This window comes from Salvelinus alpinus, chromosome 12 (assembly GCF_045679555.1).
Source record: "Salvelinus alpinus chromosome 12, SLU_Salpinus.1, whole genome shotgun sequence".
Taxonomy (NCBI): domain Eukaryota; kingdom Metazoa; phylum Chordata; class Actinopteri; order Salmoniformes; family Salmonidae; genus Salvelinus; species Salvelinus alpinus.
In genome coordinates, this window is record NC_092097.1 from 8764530 (window position 1) to 8786445 (window position 21916).

The 21916-nt window shown below is 39.7% G+C and overlaps 1 protein-coding gene and 1 long non-coding RNA gene across 3 annotated transcripts in view; both read right to left on the bottom strand.

The window, feature by feature from the left end:
• The window catches only part of LOC139535441 (chemokine-like protein TAFA-2), a 188053-nt gene that overhangs the window by 122627 nt on the left and 43510 nt on the right, over nt 1–21916 (bottom strand). The window lies entirely within an intron of this gene.
• Nucleotides 3558–6082, bottom strand: LOC139535434 (uncharacterized). The gene is made up of 3 exons (XR_011667130.1): nt 5762–6082; nt 4805–5309; nt 3558–4688 (listed from the first exon to the last, which is right to left on the bottom strand). It is a non-coding gene; the product is annotated as an uncharacterized lncRNA (long non-coding RNA).

Sequence of the window (21916 nt, forward strand, 5' to 3'; positions counted from 1 at the left end):
CGGGCCTCTTTCTAGAGCTCTGAACTGAAGATCACTGATGTCATGATTCGACCTTGTTTTTTATTAGTTTCCAGTTGTCTTGAAAGCACCATAAATCCAGAGAATGCCAGACTTTGATGACAAGGTTTGATGGCCAAGTTTGCCCACGAGAAGGACCGCCACGCCACATTCAATTGAGCACAGCACAACAACGGTCCAAAAATCTATATTGTATACTGCTACATAAATGATGTAATATGCCCGGGAGATATGTATACAGCAGCTAAGAAAGTAATACTAAGTGTATGTTGTGTAGTAAGCTGTTAGTAGCTCACCCTAAGAATTTGGTCCCTCTCCCCCTCAGAACTTAACCTACTGACTCGGTGGTGCACATGTAGCCTATAGCTTGTTTTAGAGAAATGTCATCATTGAATATTGTAAGAGGTTTCATTGTCTGTTTATATGCCCCTGTTATTTATCCTACGGTTCTGACTTGGTGTACAGGGAGAATAATGTAAGAACAGGCCATGTTCTGAATTCGGTCGCTGTACATTTCAAAAGTGCTGAACAAATAGTTATATCGACTACTTGCTCATTAATGTCTTAATCAAAATTAATGCTTGTCTCTTATCTGCTCATCGTTCCCTTATGCCATAGTTTGTACATCTCAATTGATATATTGCTTATATAGGTATGTCTCATTAGTATCTTATTCATCATTTTAGCCAATGTTGGAATGATTTTGTTGTTTTGCTTACTTTATGTATTATAATTAGCTAATTTTCTTCATCAGATGGGGATACTATATAATGTTGTTGGGTGTGTAACCATGTTTTCTAGTGACAGTCTCTTCCCATTGAAGTATATTTTTTCAACAAAAATTCAGTAATAGACCCATGTAATTCCAGTTGATATTGCGAGGGTTGTTTTGTTTGCGCGATGTGCTGTCTGTGCGTCGGTATATTGTCTATAAAAGTTGATCCTCGTGATTGTATTTTCCTTTTTAGACCACTTTGTTCTAATAAATAATAAAATGTTGTGTAGTGGCATTGCTGGCATGCATCTAAAAAAATTGGTTGAGTTTGCCCCACCAAGATTAACATGCTAAAATCGCCACTGGTCTCCACACCTTATTGAAGCATTTGTCGGCAGTTATCTTGGCCAAAGGCTGTGCAACCAAGTAGTAACTCCGGGTTGACAATCATTTTGTTCATGCCATTTGTCTTCATTTTCTAAATTAAAACTGTAAACTGAAGTTTACAAAAATAAAATGTGTTCTGTGATGTAGAAAATACGAAAAACAAGGTGTGGAGACCCAAAGTTTTTCTTTTACATTACTAATTATTTTAGAAAAAATAGGGAATTATTTAAGAAAAGTGCAAGGGTGCCAATAAATATGACTCACCACCTGGATTCGGTCTTATGTAGCAAAATTTGAATTTCAGTTTGTTATATTGGATAAAAGTAGAGACTCAGAGCTACAAAATGGTATATCATACAGTGCATTTTGAGGAACAATGGGACAGTATTTCTACTTTGAAAGTTGATACACTTGTAAATTCACTTTTGAGAAAAGAGCCTTTGAATGTTTTGGTACCTACTAGAGAGCTCTCCTTTGCCCACACCCATTCAGCATTGTTCACACCCTCTTCAAATCAAATTTCAAATCAAAATTTATTTGTCACATACAGATGGTTAGCAGATGTTAACGCGAGTGTAGCGAAATGCTTGTGCTTCTAGTTCCGACAGTGCAGTAATATCTAACAAGTAATCTAACAATTCCCCAACAACTACCTAATACACAGACATCTAAAGGGGTGAATGAGGAAATGTACAGTACACGTAAGTATACGGATGAGTGATGGCCGAGCGGCATAGGCAAGGTGCAATAGATGGCCTTGAGATAGAAGCTGTTTTTCAGTCTCTCGGTCCCAGTTTTGATGCACCTGTACTGACCCCGCCTTCTGGATGCTAGCGGTGTGAACAGGCAGTGGTGGTTGATGTCCTCGATGATCTGTTTGGCCTTCCTGTGACATCGGGTGCTGTAGGTGTCATGGAGGGCAGGTAGTTTGACCCCGGTGATGCGTTGTGCAGACCACACAACCCTCTGGAGAGCCTTGCGGTTGAGGGCAGTGCAGTTGCCGTACCAGGCTGGGATACAGCCCAACAGGATGCTCTCGATTGTGCATCTATAAAAGTTGGTCAGGATTTTGGGTGTCAAACCAAATTTCTTCAGCCTCCTGAGTGTCGTCTGAGCACTTGATGATTGAGTTGCAGGCGTGCATGGCCACGCAGTCATGGGTGAACAGGGAGTACAGGAGGGGGCTGAGCACACACCCTTGTGGGGCCCCAGCGTTGAGGGTCAGCAAAGTGGAGATGTTGTTTCCTACCTTCACCACCAGGGGGCCACCCGTCAAAAAGTCCAGGACCCAATTGCACAGGGCGGGGTTGAGACCCAGGGCCTCCAGCTTGATGATGAGCTTGGAGGGTACTATGGTGCTGAATGCTGAGCTGTAGTCAATGAACAGCATTCTTACATACAGTTGAAGTCGGAAGTTTAAATACACCTCAGCCAAATACACTAAACTACATTTTTCACAATTCCTGCCATTAAATCCTAGTAAAAATTCCCTGTTTTAGGTCAGTTAGGATCACCACTTTATTTTAAGATTGTGAAATGTCAGAATAATAGTAGCGAGAATGATTTATTTCAGCTTTTCTTTCATCACATTCCCAGTGGGTCAGAAGTTTACATACACTCAATTATTATTTGGTAGCATTGCCTTTAAATTGTTTAACTTGGGTCAAACGTTTCAGGTAGCCTTCCACAAGCTTCCCACAATAAATTGGGTGAAATAATCTCTTTGTAAACAATTGTTGGAAAAATGACTTGTGTCATGCACAAAGTAGATGTCCTAACCGACTTGCCAAAACTATAGTTTGTTAAGAAGAAATTTGTGGAGTGTTTGAAAAACTAGTTTTAATGACTCCAACCTAAGTGTATGTAAACTTCCGACTTCAACTGTCGCTATTCCTTTTATCTAGATGGGATAGGGCAGTGTGCAGTGCGATGGCGATTGCGTCGTCTGTGGACCTGTTGGGGCGGTATGCAAACTGAAGTGGGTCTAGGGTGGTTGGCCGGTGAGGTGGAGGTGACATGATCCATGACTAGTCTCTCAAAGCACTTCATGATAACAGAAGCCAGCCCCACCCATCTTTTTAAAGATTCACATGAGGTGATGTGCTAAAGACTAAAAGTGGTAGTAGCTTACAATAATGAAAAATTCCAGGTAAACAGAAAGTGTCCAGATAAAAATATTAGATGATGCTTACCCAGATACACTTGTCTAAATTGATGGGTCATGTGAAAGAAATGCTAGAACCCCCAGCCACATCCAGTGGTGGATAAAGTACTAAATTGTCATACTTGAGTAAAAAATCTAATTCCTTCCTATATTAAAACAGACGGCACAATTGTATTTTAAAAAATTATTGCCGGATAGCCAGGGGCACAATGTACTTAAGTATCAAAAGTATAAACCATTTCAACTTCCTTATATTAAGCAAACCAGACGGCACAATTGTATTATTGTTTATTGATGGATAGCCAGGGGCACACTCCTGCATAATTTACAAACAAAGCATTTGTGTTTAGTGAGTCTGACAGATCAGAGGCAGTATGGATGACCAGGGATGTTCTCTTGATAAGTGTTTGAATTGGACAATGTTCCTGTCCAAATGTAACAAGTACTTTTGGGTGTCAAGGAAAATGTATGGAGTAAAAAGTACATTATATTCTTTACGAATGTAGAAAAGTAAAAGTTTCCAAATTATAAATAGTAAAGTAATGTACAGATACCACAAAAAACAATTTAAGTAGTACTTTAAAGTATTTTTACATCACTGCCCAAATGCCTTCACACCAGTACATTAGCATACTTTATATACCGTTACACATGCACTTATCACATAGTATTCCATACATAAGTTAAGGCCATGCAACCTGAGTTGAAACCTGAGTGAGGTGCACCTGTACAGTACATAAACAGATGCATGCGCCATATATTTAAGCGGTGGACACTTGATACGGTCACATGATATTGTTGTGGTATGTCACAATTTTGTTACGACCACATATATCAATATTTTGCTAAGTCTTGCTAAGCAGATGGTCTCTACAGGAGGTGTAAACGGTACAGCCAAATGATTACTTGCATAGTAGCAATATCAGAAAGTGTCAATATAAATAAAATATACAGTTTGTACAAGAACAATATGAGCGTCTGTTAAATGACTTAAATGTAAATGTAAATAATGATATCAGTGATAGATGAGGTAGTTATATGCATACAATCAGGGGTAAAGTGGCCGAGCTGGATAGAGAGAAAATTGCAGCAACGTATGGCGTTTGTTTTAGAAGAGAGTCATGTGAATAGAGGCACTGCAGATAGTGCTGATGACTGGTCCGTCCAAACCACGCATGAACAAGGTAATCTATAGTCGGAGAGCCTGTTTCTGTCCTGCCCTTGACTTTGGCGCAGGGCATGTGTTGTCCATAGCCCCTTTGTTGCAAAACTCCCTGATCTTGTCAAAAATATAAGTTTGTCTAGCTGTGTCCAGTCCAGGTGGTGATTTTACAGGCAGACCATCTATGGGAGGAAGGATGTCAGCGTTGCGTAGCAGCTGAAACCTGCTCCAGAGCATCGAAGCTGTAAAACAGGGAATAACAAAAAAAATCTGAAGACATTACAACCCTGCACAACATCAATTCACCTCCCAAGTTTAGATAAGAAGAATAACCTCATGCAATGAAAATGATTTTCACCTGAAGTGCTGGTACTGCTTGATCTGTGGCAGCGCCCTGAAGTACGGAGTCAGGTGTTGTTGCCAGCCATAGCTTTCCACCAGCACCTTATCACCTCCAGTCCAACCAGCTTTGAGATGTTGACCCCGTCACAGTGCTGTGCTTCACAACACCAGCAATCTCAGACAAAGTGTTCACTCTGGTCTTTCTGTAGTGCTGCTTGATGAGGCCGAAGCACCAGTCGGGGGCAAACTTGGTGTGGCCTGTGATCAGGAAGTGAAGGTCCAGATTGTGGTGGAGCATGTGCATGGTCCACCAGGCACAATACCAGAGCACAAACTTGTTCTTATTTTGGCCATTGCAGTTATCACAATTCAGGCCCACACAAATTTTCCCAACTCCGTAGTTGGTGAAGAAATGGTGCATGTAGTTGACTGCGCTGCTGCCTTTGCTTGCTTGGGCCAGCTCTCTTTTTGATGACTGTATGACTGGTGGATTAGAGTCAGGCGTGTTCTACTGATTAATGCTGAAAGACAAATTCCAGATACAAATATTTTAGCATTATTATACAATAGATGCAAAATGGCATTCTGAGATAAGATCACTACACGCAGTTCAGACAGGTAATGTTAACTACTGTAGCTAGCCATCTAACGTCAGCTGGCTAGCTAACAGCAAGCTTTAACTAGCAATACAAACCGATTGTCATAGCTAGCTATTGTTTAGACATGCCACATTAACGTTAGCGAGCTAAAAAAGTAACTATAATCCCAATCCATAGAGTAGCATTACTAGCAATACAAACCGATTGTCATACCTAGCTAAAGTTAACCAAATAACGTTAGGTTCATTGTTAGTTAGCAAGCCAGCCATCGAACTCCAGCTGGCTAGCTAACAGCAAGTTTTAGCTTGCAGTGAAAACAACTTTCTGACAAAATTAGAAACGTATAATATTTGACTCTGTAGCTAGATTCTTACCTGTATACATGGATGAAAGCTTCACGGCAGACTGCAAACCCTTTTATAAGAAATCCTGTGTTGTTTCCGTTTAGTTTGCACAGCTTGTTTGGCCCGTTGTGTTCCACTTATTTCAAAACATGTCATGAAATGAGAGTCAGCATTGCATGGCACGATCGTAGTTCAGAAAGTTGTCCATCACAACTTTTTCCCACAGGACCTTTGTCGATAGCGCCTGATACATTCAGGGCAGAAATGTTATTGAGAGCAGTAGCAACGTATTTGCAGTTCTCCATTGCTAACATAATATATTTTGGTGAAAAAACTACCGTGGAAACGATTATTTACGGATGACGAGCAGCTCATTTTATAGACACAAGATGCAACACCAACCAATCCAAACTCATCTCTAGGCATGTCCAGCCCACTCATTATCTCAGCCAATCATGGCTAGCGGGAAGGATGCTGCCTTTTTCTTTGGCTAAACCAACTAGGATCATAATTTAACAATTTTATTCGTATTTACAGATGACATACAAGTTTGATAGTAAGGCACATGCAGGTTCACATGTTCCTGTGAAGTCGTGACTTGCGACATAGGCCTAGTTTCCTGAATCGGGTCACATATTTGGCAGCAACTGAACCATATTTTCAAGCACTGCGTCGATGTGTGTTTCTGTCAGCTGTCACTGACAGCAGTGAGATAGACGTCAAGAGAGATGTAGATGGTTACTGTGTGTCAATTAACCCAGAACTTGTGAGCCAGCTGCATCAAAACTCACTAACAGTGTACACCGTTTCCTCACATGATATGCGATTTGGCTCTGGGGTGCAGTGAGTAGTAGTGTCTCTACATTGCTGCCATATGCTCAGCCTGGTCTGACAGGAGACACGGGTCAGTGAGCAGCACTCCACTATTCACTATTACTACGATGCGGCATCACGGCTGGCTCTGCCCCTGTCCATAGTCCTGAAGAGAGAGCGAGAGAGAGAGAGAGAGAGGATTTCCTCGTATTACATGTCCTTATCCCCTCCATCCCCTTTAACCACATTTAACACTCTTTTCCACTTAGCGCTGCCGCACATATTCAATATGGCCCAGAGGACAAGTAATGCATACGTTGGGAATGGGGAGGCCGGGGCTATGAAATGCTAAATTCAACAGTTCAATCTGTGAGGGCTGCTGGTGGCTGGTGGCTGGTGTTGTGGATCATGTGGCTGACTGAGGCTCCATCGTCTAATTCCTGTAACCACTGCTCTCAAAGCTGATCTGAATTAGTCCTGTCCTGCTCGTGGAGAGTGAAACCCCACTACAAGCCTGCTCTTTTAATGTAAGCCCTGGGATTAAACACAGCTCAGGGGCACAGATTGGGTGATGCAGTGGAGTGGGCCCTGATTGGCCCAACAGATGGGTTTTAGTAGGGAAAGAAGCTTTAATCAATCCAGTTTGGACATTGTTTACAGAGTCCAGCAGCAGCAGAGAGAGCAGATTTTATACAGGGAGGAGGAGAGAGGAGAAGAGAGGAAACAAGAGGCCTGGGGAGGTGTTGCATAAATGTGCATGGTCGCTTTCTAATTGATTTATTTATCAGGGTCTCCGCTCCTCTATTGACCGAATACTGTAATTCAGAATAAACATGGTTAGCTGGGTTGGATTCATTTTGCTATGTGATTTGTGTCCCCTCAACGACACAGATCTGGACAAACCATAAACAGCAGCATTTGCTTATGGGCATTTCCATGTACAAAAAGAAAACATGAGCACTAATGTGAAGTTCATAGGAGCACATGAAATATATTACCCGATTCAGGATACTAGGCGTATGTTGCAAGTCACAACTTCACAGGAGAGCCGCTTAAACCTTATTTTTTTATTAAAATGCATTTTTGGGCCGAAATTCCTTCTCAAACATGTGAACTTTCTTTGTTAAATTGTTAAATTAAAAGCCTAGTTGGTTTAGCCAAAGAAAAAGACAGGAACCTTCCCGCTAGCCATGATTGGCTGAGATAATGAGTGGGCTGGACATGCCGAGAGATAAGTTTGATTGGTCTGCGGTGTTGCATCTTGTGTCTATAAAATGAGCTGATCGTTATGTGTAGATAATCCTTTCTACCGCAGTTTTTTCTAAAGATATAATGTTAGCCATGGAGAACTGCAAATATGTTGCTACTGCTCTCAATAACATTGTTGCCCTGAATTTATCAGGCACTATCGACAAAAGTCAGTGGTAAAAAATTGTGATGGACTACTTTCTGGATGACAATTGTGCCATGCTGACTCGCTCTGACTCTCAGATGATGAGGAAATACCTGATTTAGGTCAAAACATTTTAATTGAAGAAGACATTGTAGAGTCTTCTGATGACAGTGATGGGGAAGAAACGGCGATCAACAGTATTGCTGTCACGTAAGTCGTTTTGAAATCAGTGGAACACAACGGGCCAAACAAGCTGTGCAAACTAAACGTAAATTATGTCTTATTTATTGAAAGGTGTTGCAGTCTGCCGTGAAGGTTTCATCCATGTATATGGGTAAGAATCTAGATACAGTTCCAGATGTTATACGTTTCTAATTTTGTCAGAAAGTTGTTTTCATTGCAAGTTAAGGCTTGCTGTCAGCTAGCCAGCTGGAGTTCAATGGCTGGCTTGCTAGCTAACGTTAACATTGAACCTAACTTATTTGGTTAACTTTAGCTATGACAATCGGTTTGTATTGCTAGTAACGTTACTCTATGGATTGGGATTATAGTTAATTTTTGTAGCTAGCTAACATTAACGTGACATGTCTAAACAAAAGACCCCAAGTTAAAGCTTGCTGTTAGTTAGCTAACGTTAGCCGAGGGTAGATGGCTGGCTTGCTAGCTAACATTAATTTCCGTGTATGAATTGTGTGTAACTTTAGTGATGTTTTCTCAGAATGCCATTTCACATTGCTAGTTATAGCCTAATGCTCAAATATTTGTATCTGGAATTTGTCTTTCAGAATTAGTAGAACACACCTGACTCTTCTCCACCAGTCATACAAGGAGAATGGTCTAACGCCTCCCATCAAAAAGAGAGCTGGCCCAAGCAAGCAAAGGCAGCGCAGTCATCAACTACATGCACCCTTTCTTCACCAACTACGAAGTTGAAGGAAACACGTGTGGACCTGAATTGTGATAACTGCAGTGACCAAAACAAGAACAAGTTTGTGCTCTGGTATTGTGCCTGGTGGACCATGTACAAGCACCACCAAAGTCTGGACCTTCACTTCCTGATCACAGGCCACACCAAGTTTGCCCCCGACTGGTGCTTCGGCCTCATCAAGCAGCACTTCAGAAAGACCAGAGTGAACACTGTCTGAGATTGCTGGTGTTGTGAAGGACAGCACTGTGATAGGGGTCAACATCCCACAGCTGGTTGGACTGGAGGATGGTATGGTGCTGGTGGAAAGCTATGGCTGGCAACAACATCTGACTCCGTACTTCAGGGCGCTGCCACAGATCAAGCAGTACCAGCACTTCAGGTGAAAATCATTTTCATTGCATTGCATGAGGTTATTCTTCTTATCTAAACTTGGGAGGTGAATTGATGTTGTGCAGGGTTGTAATGTCTTCTCAATTTGTTTTGTTATTTCCTGTTTTACAGCTTCGATGCTCTGGAGCCTGGTGTTGTTGTCGCCAAGGAGCGTTCGGACTGTTGGGACTAGGTTTCAGCTGCTACGTAACGCTGACATCCTTCCTCCCATAGATGGTCTGCATGTACAAGCACCACCTGTACTGGACACAGCTAGACAAACTTATGTTTTTGAGAAGATCAAGGAGTTTTGCGACGAAGAGGCTATGGACATCACATGCCCTGAGCCAAAGTCAAGGGCAGGACAGAAACAGGCTTTCGAATGTCGGATTCCCTTGTTCATGCTTGGTTCGGACGGACCATTCATCAGCACTATCTGCCTGCCTCTATTCAAATGACTCTCTCTTAATACACACGCCATACGTTGCTGCTACATTTTTTTTGTCCTGCTGCTCAGCCACTTTACCACTGATTGTATGCATACAACTACCTTGTCTATCACTGATATTGTTCTTGTACATACTGTATATTATTTTCTTTTGACACAAACTATTTCTGATATTGCTACTATGCAAGTAACCTTTTGACTGTACAATTTTCTGTAGAGACCCATCCACTTAGCAAGACTTAGCAAAATATTGATATATAAAATGAATATTGACATGTGTGGTCGTAACATGATTTTGTGACATACCACAACAATAGCATGTGACCGTATCAAGTGTCCACCACGCAAATAAATATATGGCACATTCACATAAATACACTACCGTTCAAAAGTTTGGGTTCACTTTAAAAATGTCCTTGTTTTCCATGAAAACATACGTGAAATGAGTTGCAAAATGAGAATAGGAAATATAGTCAAGACGTTGACAAGGTTATAAATAATGAAATAATCATTGTGTCCTTTCAAAGAATCCTCCATTTGCAGCAATTACAGCCTTGCAGACCTTTGGCATTCTAGTTGTCAATTTGTTGAGGTAATCTGAAGAGATTTCACCCCATGCTTCCTGAAGCACTTCCCACAAGTTGGATTGGCTTGATGGGCACTTCTTACGTACCATACGGTCAAGCTGCTCCCACAACAGCTCAATAGGGTTGAGATCCGGTGACTGTGCTGGCCACTCCATTATAGACAGAATAACAGCTGAATGCTTCTTCCCTAAATAGTTCTTGCATAGTTAGGAGCTGTGCACTGGGTCATTGTCCTGTTGTAGAAGGAAATTGGCTCCAATTAAGTGCCGTCCACAGGATATGGCATAGTAAAAGATCCCCTTTACCCTGTACAAATCTCCCACTTTACAACCACCAAAGCACCCCCAGACCATCACATTGCCTCCACCACAGGCTTGACAGATGGCGTCAAGCACTCCAGCGTCTTTTAATTTTTTCTGCATCTCACGAATGCTCTTCTTTGTGATCCGAACATCCGAACACAAAAACAAGGACATTTCTACGTGACCCCAAACTTTTGAACAGTTGTGTAAATGGCACATGTACAGTACATAAACAGATACATGTACACCTCATTCAGTTTTCAACTCAGTTTGCATGGCCTTAATGTATGTATGGAATACTATGTGATAAGTGCATGTGTAACAGTATATAAAGTATGCTAATGTACTGGTGTGAAGGCATTTGAGCAGTGGTCAAAAGTGCTTAAGTAAAAATACTTTAAAGTACTACTTAAATATTTGGGGGGGGGGTTTCTACATTACTTTACTATTTCTATTTTTGGCAACTTTTACTTCACTACATTCTGATAGAAAATAATGTACTTTTTACTCCATACATTTTCCCTGACATCCAAAAGTACTTTTACAGGGATATTGTCCAATTCACACACTTATCAAGAGAACATCCCTACTGCATCTGATCATACTCACTAAACACAAATGCTTTGTTTGTAAATGATGTCTGAGTGTTGGAGTGTGCCGCTGGCTATCCGTCAATAAAAAAATAAAGAGAAAAAAATTGTAATTTTAAATGATTCATACTTTTACTCAAGTATGACAGTTTTAGTACTTTTTCCACCACTCGATGTGGCTGGGGGTTCTAGCATTTCTTTCACATGACCCATCAATTTTGAGAAGTGTGTCTGGGTAAGCGTCATCTAATATTTATCAAATATTTTTATCTGGCCCCTTTCTGTTTACCTGGAATGTTTCCTTATTGTAGGCTACTACCACTTTTAGACTTAATCTTTACTACACTACTCACATGACACATTGGGGCAGCAAGTAGCCTAGTGTTTAGAGCGTTGGACTAGATACCGAAAGGTTGCAAGATCTAATCCCCGAACTGACAAGGTAAAAATCTGTCGTTTGTCCCTGAACAAGGCAGTTAACCCACTGTTCCTAGGCCGTCATTGAAAATAAGATTTTTTTCTTAACCGACATGCCTAGTTATAAAAATAAAAATATATTTTTAAATGACCTCACATGAATCCTTAAAGAGATGGGTGGGGATGGCTTAAGAGGGTGTGGACAATGCTGAATGGGTGTAGAGAAAGGAGAGTTCTCCAGTAGGTATCAAAACATTCAAAGGCCCTTTTCTCAAAAGTGAGTTTATAAGTGTATCAACTTTCAAAGCAGAATTACTTTCCCATTGTTCCTCAAAATGCTGTGTATGATATACCATTTTGTAGCTCTGAGTCTCTACTTTTATCCAATGTAAAAAAAAAAATATATTTCAAATTTTGCTACATAAGACCGAATCCAGGTGGTGAGTCACATATGGTGTCAAATGACATCTACGGATCTAGATATTTTTAAAATTAATAGACATATAAATGCTTCGACCATTTTTTTATCATAAACATGTGGTAAAACAAAGGCTTTGATTTCTGGTCAAACGGTTGGAAAAGGGGTCTTAAACAAAATCGAACAGAGAGTCGCAACATAATTGAATATAACATGTGTACAACATCTTAAGACCTACATCACTATACTGAGAGCTTTGCCATTTCTAAAATGATGTATTTAGGTGTTTTTTTTTAGCCTTTGTTCATTTCTTCAGGGCCCCCATTCTACACAACTAGAATAAGGATGTGATTTACTGTTTGGGGTTTCTCAAAAACAAGTGAAATCACACAAAAAACATGTCTGGCTGGGTGGACCCTTCTATAAAAAGAAATAACATTTACATAACATTTATAGATTTGGTTGTAAAAGATAAAACTTCTCCTTTAAATCACAATAATGTTGAAGTAAAAACTAATATCAACATTTACAGGGATGTGATTTTAGAAAACATAAGAGGAAATTGTTTCTATAACTGTGCACAGTAAGTAGTCACCGCCCCCTTGAGTAAGGTCAGAGAGCGTGCCAGCATGATGGAACCGCCCCTTTTGAACGAACTGTATAAAATTATGGGTTAAGAATTAACATATTAGACCAGAGAGACGTAGAGCTGCAGCTCAAGTTTAAAGTTGTTTGAGCTCTGAATCTCAACACGAGGTAGAGATGAAAGTCTCTAAAGTCACCTCTCGGACAATCACTGGTATGGCTGATTAGCTGTCCTAAGTAAAGTATCTAGAGAAGTGAATTTAACTGGGACCATTCTATTACTCTCTTCAAACCATCACATTACGCTACTCTCATCACCCCACTGGGAACCATCGACACGGCTGGCTAGCCTATCTTCAAAGAAGCATCTTCCAGAGCGAATGGAAGTAGAATCAACTATGTAGTTCTGTTCAGGACTACATGACAAGTCACCGGATACCGGACAACTACAAAGAACGACAACAGTATGAGACTTGTCGAAACCATTTTGGAAAATCAGAGCCTGACAGGCGTGTCACAAAAAGGCCTGACTCCCTTTCCAAGGCGGACCGGTTCCAACAAAAATATACGAAGAACCAAGACATATCATGTAAATACATTCATGATTTCTTACTCAAAGAGGGCCCCCCACCCCTCCCTCCCCCCTCGCCTGTACAGTGGCTTGCGAAAGTATTTACCCCCTTGGCATTTTTCCAATTTTGTTGCCTTTCAACCTTGAATTAAAATAGATTTTTGGGGGGTTTGTATCATTTGATTTAGACAACATGCCTACCACTTTGAAGATGCTAAATATTTTTTGGGGTGAAACAAACAAGAAGACAAAAGAAAACGGAAAACTTGAGCGTGCATAACTATTCACCGCCCCAAAGTCAATACTTTGTAGAGCCACCTTTTGCAGCAATTACTGCTTACTCCTTAAACCACTCGAGTGTTGCTTTTGCAGTATGCTTAGGGCCATTGTCCTGCTGGAAGGTGATCCTCCGTTCCAGTCTCAAATCTCTGGAAGACTGAGACAGGTTTCCCTCAAGAATGTCCCTTTATTTAGCACCATCCATCATTCCTTAAATTCTGACCAGTTTCCCAGTCCCTACCGATGACAAACATCCCCACAGCATGATGCTGCCACCACCATGCTTCACTGTAGGGATGGTGTTCTCACGGTGATGAGAGGTGTTGGGTTTGTGCCAGACACAGCGTTTTCCTTGATGGCCAAAAAGCAAAATTTTAGTCTCATCTGACCAGAGAACATTCTTCCATATGTTTGGGGAGTCTCCCACACGCCTTTTGGCGAACACCAAACATGTTTGCTTATTTTCTTCTGGCCACTCTTCTGTAAAGCCCAGCTCTGTGGAGTGTACGGCTTAAAGTGGTCCTACGGACAGATACTCCAATCTCCGCTGTGGAGCTTTGCAGCTCCTTCAGGGTTATCTTTGGTCTCTTTGTTGCCTCTCTGATTAATGCCTCCTTGCCTGGTCCATGAGTTTTAGTGAGCGGCCCTCTCTTGGCAGGTTTCTTTCCATTTTTTAATAATGGATTTAATGGTGCTCCGTGGATTTCAAAATTTCGGATATTTTTTTTATAACCCAACGCTGATCTATACTTTTCCACAACTTTGTCCCTGACCTGTTTGGAGAGCTCCTTGGTCTTCATGGTGTCGCTTGCTTGGTGGTACCCCTTGCTTAGTGGTGTTGCAGACTCTGGGTCCTTTCAGAACAGGTGTATATATACTGAGATCATGTGACAGCTCAAGTGACAGCTCACTTAAATAAAGTCCACCTGTGTGCAATCTAACTAGATATGTGACTTCTGAAGGTAATTGTTTGCACCAGATCTTATTTAGGGGCTTCATAGCAAAGTGGGTGAATATGCACACACCACTTTTGTTTTATTTATAAAAATAATTATTTGTTGCATTTCACTTCACCAATTTGAACTATTTTGTGTATGTCCATTCCATGAAATACAAATAAAAATCTATTTTAATGAAAGGTTGTAATACAACAAAATAGGAAAAACTTATTGCAAGGCACTATATACTTTTGCAAGGCACTATGTTTATCCTGTGTTACCATTTAGTTAGCTAGTAAAAAAATTATTCAACCAATTTCTGTAGAATTGAAGCATAAGTGTCACGCCCTGACCGTAGAAATCTTTTTATTTGTAATGACAGATTTCCTCCTCTTCATCTGAAGAGGAGGTGTAGCAGGGATCGGACCAAAGCGCAGCATGGTTAGTGTTCATCATGTTTAATAACGACAAAAAACGTGAACACTACAAAATACAAAAACAACAAATGTGAAAAACCGAAACAGTCCTATCTGGTGCATAGACATAAAGATAGAAGACAACCACCCACAAAACCCAACACAAAACAGGCTACCTAAATATGGTTCCCAATCAGAGACAATGACTAACACCTGCCTCTGATTGAGAACCATATCAGGCCAAGCATAGAAACGGGAAAAAACTAGACACACAACATAGAATGCCCACTCAGCTCACGTCCTGACCAACACTAAAACAACAAAAACACAAAAGAACTATGGTCAGAACGTGACATTATTCTCTATGTTTGGTTGGTCAGGGTGTGACTCGGGTGGGAAACTCTATGTTCTTTGTTTCTATGTTTTGGCCGGGTATGGTTCTCAATCAGGGACAGCTGTCTATCGTTGTCTCTGATTGGGAATCATACTTAGGCAGCCTTTTTTCCTTTGGTGTTTGTGGGTAGTTGTCTTTGTTAGTGGCCTGTATAGCCCTAGTAAGCTTCACGTTCGTTTTCGGTGTTTCTTCTTTTGTTGGGGACATTTATAATAAAGAAAAATGTACGCTCACCACGATGCACCTTGGTCCGGTCATTTCCACGAAGACAGCGATCGTGACAATAAGTACGGCTCTGGTTTTTGCAGATGCAAGGAGGTTGCGACTGTTCAGAATGATGATGTGATACGAGGTTATGATTAATAATTTGACTGTTTATAGATGTTATAGGTAGACCTTTAGAGTTTGGGAGATGGTAACTCTTTAAAGAACCGCTCTCGTGGTGCCCCAATTCCTAATGAGTTGATTTTTACATGATTAATGTAATCGAGTAGTAATTTAACATAGTTAGTTGATAACATTCATCAGATTAATGTTTAAAGTAAAGTCACGACACATTTCCCTTTGCTTATTTGAGCTGTTCTTGCCATAATATGGACTTGGTATTTAACAAAATAGGGCTATCTTATGTATACCACCCCTACCTTGTCACAACACAACTGTTTGGCTCAAACGCAATAAGAAGGAAAGGGATTCCACAAATTAACTTTTAACAAGGCACACCTGTTAATTGAAATGCATTCTAGGTGACTCCCTCTTGAAGCTGGTTGAGAGAACTCCAAGAGTGTGCAAAGCTGTCATCAAGGCAAAGGGTGGCTACTTTGAAGAATCTCAAATATAAAATATATTTCAATTTGTTTAACACTTTATTGGTTACTACATGATTCCATGTGTGTTATTTCATAGTTTTGATGTCTTCACTATTATTCTATAATGTAGAAAATAGTAACAGTAAAGAAAAACCCTTGAATGGGTAGGTGTTCTAAAACTTTTGACAGGCAGTGTATATATCACAGAATGGGTCCATGTTTTGTTCTGTTTATCATTCAATGCCTGTTATGATAATGTTTACATATCCAACTACAATTTCAAGTTGAGTATACAATGGAATGGAAAATACATTATTACAATGTACAGAAAGCCCACTTAATCATTATAGTCTACTCCTGTGCTCATGGTCCTAATCACACATTGACTACTGAGAGTTCCCAGTGTTTCAATATGTTTGAGGGGGGGCACATTGACAATTGAAATGTTATGGGAGTGCTCATGAGCACCACTGAAGTTAGGACCATGTCTGTGTTCTATCTTACAGTATGCACATTCTGTTACAGGAACACTGGTGTTATTGTTAGGAGAATACAAGCTAACTAGTAATTGTGTAGTCCATACACATCAACGGTGTAATAGCTGGATGCATTTTGATAATACTAAATAAATAATGAGGAACATACAGTAGAATTACATGATATGTATACATGCAAGATGTTTATTGATAGGCAATGCATTTTTTTATTTTTTTATTGTGTTACTTTTATTTAACCAGGCATTTGTAATAAAGAGCAAGGATGCATGATAAACAGAGTCAGTCTCTGTAAGACAGAGGAGGTTGCATGCATAATACAACAAGTCACCATAATCAAATACAGAGAGAAAAGTGGCCTGAACAAGCTTATTTCTAGCCTTAAGCGGGAAGCAAGCCTTATTACGATTTGGTACAGAGTATAATTTATGATTTGACCGAGTGAATGATCTGAACAAGTGACAGCCTTATTCTAACCGGCTCATCAAAACAATGTGCAACAAGTTGGGCTCTTTTTTTAGTAACTAGCTATATTGCTATAAAGGTATTGGTCCACCTTCTAGCTAGTGTCCATCAGGCAATATTTGCTTTCTTTGGCTCTCTACAAAGAGAGACCACTAGTGGGGATACTAGTTAATATTACAGCTAGGTTGTTCCATCTGTTGTTTAGTTAACTAGCCAGGTAGTTAACAAGCTAGCTAAATTTCAAGTACAGATATTAACTAACTACTTACTTAACCTTACTCTTCAGATAATTAGGTTATCAGAAAACTGATGAATGGTAGCTAGCTAGCATAGTTACAGGTACTCTATGCTTGAAACAACTTTGGAACCAATTAATCACAGTTGCTAATAGTTACCGGTTGCTATCTGGCTAGCTAGCTAGCCATTTCACATCCGTTACACATGTACACATATTCATGAAATACAATAGATGGATGTAATAACCCCCACACACACCTGGCTATTTTGATGGGGCATGTAATAATCCAGCCAAAGTGGAGTCTTTTATTTAGCTAGCTACACAATGAACCAGCATAATCCCAACATACTACTACCAATACAAACATTGTCAAAGCTGTAGTATCAATCTGCAGGTAGCTAAAGCTAACAAACTAGGTTCAACGTTAACTAGCTAACATTAGGCTATAACTAGCAATGCAAATGGTTTTCTGATTAGAACAATATTACTACACAGATCATACACGTAACGTTCGCTAGCTAACAGTATGCTATCACTTTTTACAACTGATCTGTAAATAGCGCCTGCTAAATTCAGGGCATCAATGTTGTTGAGAAAAGTAGCAACACTTTTGTAATTCTCGATGGCTAACGTTATATCTTTCAAAAACAGCACGGTAGAAAGTACTATCAACACATACTGAACAGTTCACGTTACAGACAGAAGCAGGCTACATGTCAGACCAATCCAAACTCATCTCCCGACATGTCCAGCCCATCCATTATCTCAGCCAATCATGACTAGTAGGGAGGTTCCTGTCATTTTCCATAATTTAACAATTTTATTTGTAATTATGGATGGAATACAAGTTTGTTATTAAAGCACAAGAAAGGTCCCGTTTCAGAAGGCATTTCTGCCAAAAGAAAAATGCATTTTGATTTAAAAAAATTATGTTTACGTTCTAATCCCTCTCCTGGGAAGTAATGACGTGCGACATGCGCCTAGTTTCCTGAAATGAGTCACATTTGGGCTGTGCACACGGAGGAAGGTGGAGATGTGTACGCCCGATTAATCAATATTTATAAGGAGCAATATGTCGGTGTTCATAGGGTGGAACTAAACAAGAATTTCCACACTAGGACAGGAATTATGTTGAAATAGTAGCGGCAACTTCCTCTGGAGGGGTCCTTTAATAGAGTTGCTGGAAAATGTGTTCACATAAAAAAACTGACAGAGATTTTACCATCATTCTGTTACAAAACTTTACATCTGCACTTTTCTTCAAGCAAATGTGTTTTTGTAAAATTTTCTGTGGAAAATGTTAAAAGTAGTCCTTGTGCATATAATTGTACGGTTTCTTTAACTTTGCAATCAATGTTTTTTGTTTGGCACACTTACAGTGGAATTTTCTGATACAGTGGAATTTTCCTTACACTAACAAGTGTGCTGTAATGAAGTGAACAAGATTAGTAAATCCTTGGCAGCATAGGGCTATAGAGGTTTCTATAGCGATAATGACATTGCAATGACAGGAAATAAAATAAATGTATAGAGAATCAAATGAAAATATCCATATTTTGAAGTACTGTAGGATGTGTCATGAATAATGTTTTGAGTTGTTGATTATTTGGTAGATTTTTGAGGGGAGAAATGGAAAAGCAGCCAAATCATTGGTGCCTGTAAGATGAGGGCTGAAATGTATATTAGCCCAAAAGCAAAAAATCGTTGTAAGCTGTCAGGAGGATTAGGCAAACATGACAGATAAGATGAGGTCTATTTCAAGACAGAATAGATAGCCTCATGAGAGTCAAAAGATAGTAAACAGAAAAATCTTGAATATATTTACTGTACTTTAATCAGTGTTTAACATCTGACAACTAGCTTGACTTAGAACATGACACAGTATGAAACATATACTGTAACCTCAGTAACGAGCATGGTGGTGAGGTGTGTAATTTTTTATTTTTTTTTACAGTATATTTATTGCCATTTTTTACAATTTAAAGATCATCAGCAAAATGACAAATAATGCCCCGTTATTCCTTACACCTACACAAAAAAGGTGGAAGGAATAACGGGAGCACATCGTGCAAAACCCTTCCCTCCCCAGCACATGAACACGCCCTTCCCTCCTCTCTACCGGTAATAGCTTCAATGAATAACAACAACAAAAATGAAACAGAATGACCCTCACATCCAATGCTAGAAAATATATTATTCAACACAAAAACAAATAATAATAATAATAATACATTAATGAAGAAAATAATAATGAGGCAGCTAAGGTGAAACTGCTGAAAATCCCCCAAGACGTCAGTAAATTCAAAAGGATCTAGTGGTACAGTCATATTAGTGACCTGTGATAAGATCTGTATAATGTCTTCCCAATAATTGCCTAGTTCAGGGCAGGACAAAAAAATATGCATAAGTGTGCCCAGCCCCGTTTTACACCTTGAGCAAAATGTTGAACATTTAGAATTTATCTTATTCAGTCTCTCTGGTGTAAAGTAGACCCTATGTACAATATTGACTTGCATCAACTTGTGCCTTGTGTTAAATGAAAGACGCTGAGCATCTAAAAAGAGCTTTCGCCATTTCTCATCTTCAAAAATGAGACCAAGGTCATCATGCCACTTCGTGCAAGCCTTCAGAGCTTCATCATTCCCTAACAAAACTTGAAGACATGTAAGAAATTAAACCTTTTACCCCTTTCCTCTCCAGCCAGTTTATCAGTTATAGGTTAGTAAATCTGAATCCTACCTCCCTGCTGAGTGGCAATATAATGCCTAACCTGTAGGTACTTGAAGAAATTAGTTTGAGGTAACTGAAAATGAGATGCCAGTTGTTGAAAGGATAGTAGTTCACCTTCTCTATACAGGTTACCAAATGTTTTAATTCAATTTTTGAACCAAGAAAATGTAATACCATCTCTCAGGGCTTTGGATAAGATGGGGTTATTATAGAAAGGTGTTTGTTCATATATAGATCTAAGCCCTTCTGTTTGTTTATGGACCTCAATCCATATATTTAAAGTGTTTTTAATGAAAGGGTTGTTTATGAGACCTAGCAAAGCTTTAAGTGGGCTGATACCAAGGTATAGATGCCAATGAAACAGGGGTAAGACACTCTTCTGCTATCTGCCTCAAAGAGGGTAAACGTGTTGTTGAACCTTGCCATACCCACACAGCCCTTAACTGAGATGCCCAGTAATACAACTGGAAGTCAGGTAGAGTAAGCCCTCCTTCTGAGTATGGTTTGCATAAAGTTGTGAGTTTCACTGTGGGGGGTTTCCTTTTACACAGAAATGAAAAGACCTTCCTATTAAGTTGTTCGAAAAAAACTTTGGGAATAGGAAAGGGAAAGGTTTGAAAAAGGTACACGAATTTTGGTAATATATTCATCTTCCCACAATTGATCCGCCCAATAATAGAAATTGGTAAATCCTGCCATCTATCCAATTCTTCCCCAAACTTTTTGAGAAGTGAAGTATAGTTCAGTTGACGTGTTTGCAATTCTAGATATGTCATTTTCTGAGGTCTCCAAGAAAATGGATGGTCTAAGATTGGGTTCTGCATAGATGCCCTGTTAAAAGGCATGATTATACTCTTCAATAGTTTTTTTTATATCCTGAAAAGGTCCCATATTCTTTCAGCATGTCAACTAAGGCTCGGAGTGAAATTACTGGTTTAGTGAGGTAAAGCAAAATGTCATCAGCATTTAACGAGACCAGATGTTCACGCCCACTTGTACAAACACCATGGATGGATGGTTGATATCTTAAAGCTTCTGCCAGTGGCTCGATAAACAAAGAGGAAATGAGAGGACTAGCGGGACAACCCTGTCTTGTGCCACATGATAGGGAGAACTAGGAGGAAACATTTCCATTAGTCAGGGTCTGAGCTACCGGACATTTGTACATCCATCTAATAATCAGACCCACATACAATAGGTCTGGTTCAATATTCATCCTCACTAAAAAAGGTAGTTTCATTCTATATTGTCAAAAGCTTTTTCTGCATCTAATGAAGCCACCACTACAGTTGCTTGGTCATAATGCATAATATTAAATAATCTTCTGATATTATCAGGAGATGAGCGGTTTCTTACAAAGCCTGTTTAGTCCATATCAACCAAGTCAGGAAGAACCTTACCTAGTCTAAGATCTCTGAGTTTTGCAAGAATCTTACATGAAGTGTTCAATAAAAGATACTGGTCTATACGGCCCACAAAGCAGAGGATCTTTCCCAGGTTTTAACAAAACTGTGATCAGTGCTTGTTCAAGTGTGTCTGGGAGCTTTTCTGTCTCTATGGCATAATTAAACATATTGCAAAGAGGCTCAATTAGTTTGGGTAAAAAGGATCGATAGAATTCAATAGGGAATTCATCTAACCCTGGTGATTTTCCCCCAGAAGTGTTGAAAATGGTTTCCCTAATTTCGTCAGATGTGATCTCTTTCTCCAATTACTCTCTATCCTCATCAGTTAAAGCTTGTAAATTGACTTTGTTCAGAAACTTCCCCTTCAGACTTGTACAATGTTTCATAAAACTCCCTAAAGACTAGACTAATTTCCTCAGGAACCTGAACAACTGTGTTATCGGGCTGCTTAATAGAGCTAATAACTCTACTAGTTTCCTCTTCACCTTATCTGTGAAGCAAGCAACTTTAATGCTTTATCTCCATGTTCATAGGAGTTTTGTTTTGTTCTCCTAAGTGTGTTTTCTGCTTTGTGGGTCGTCAGGGTGTTCTATAA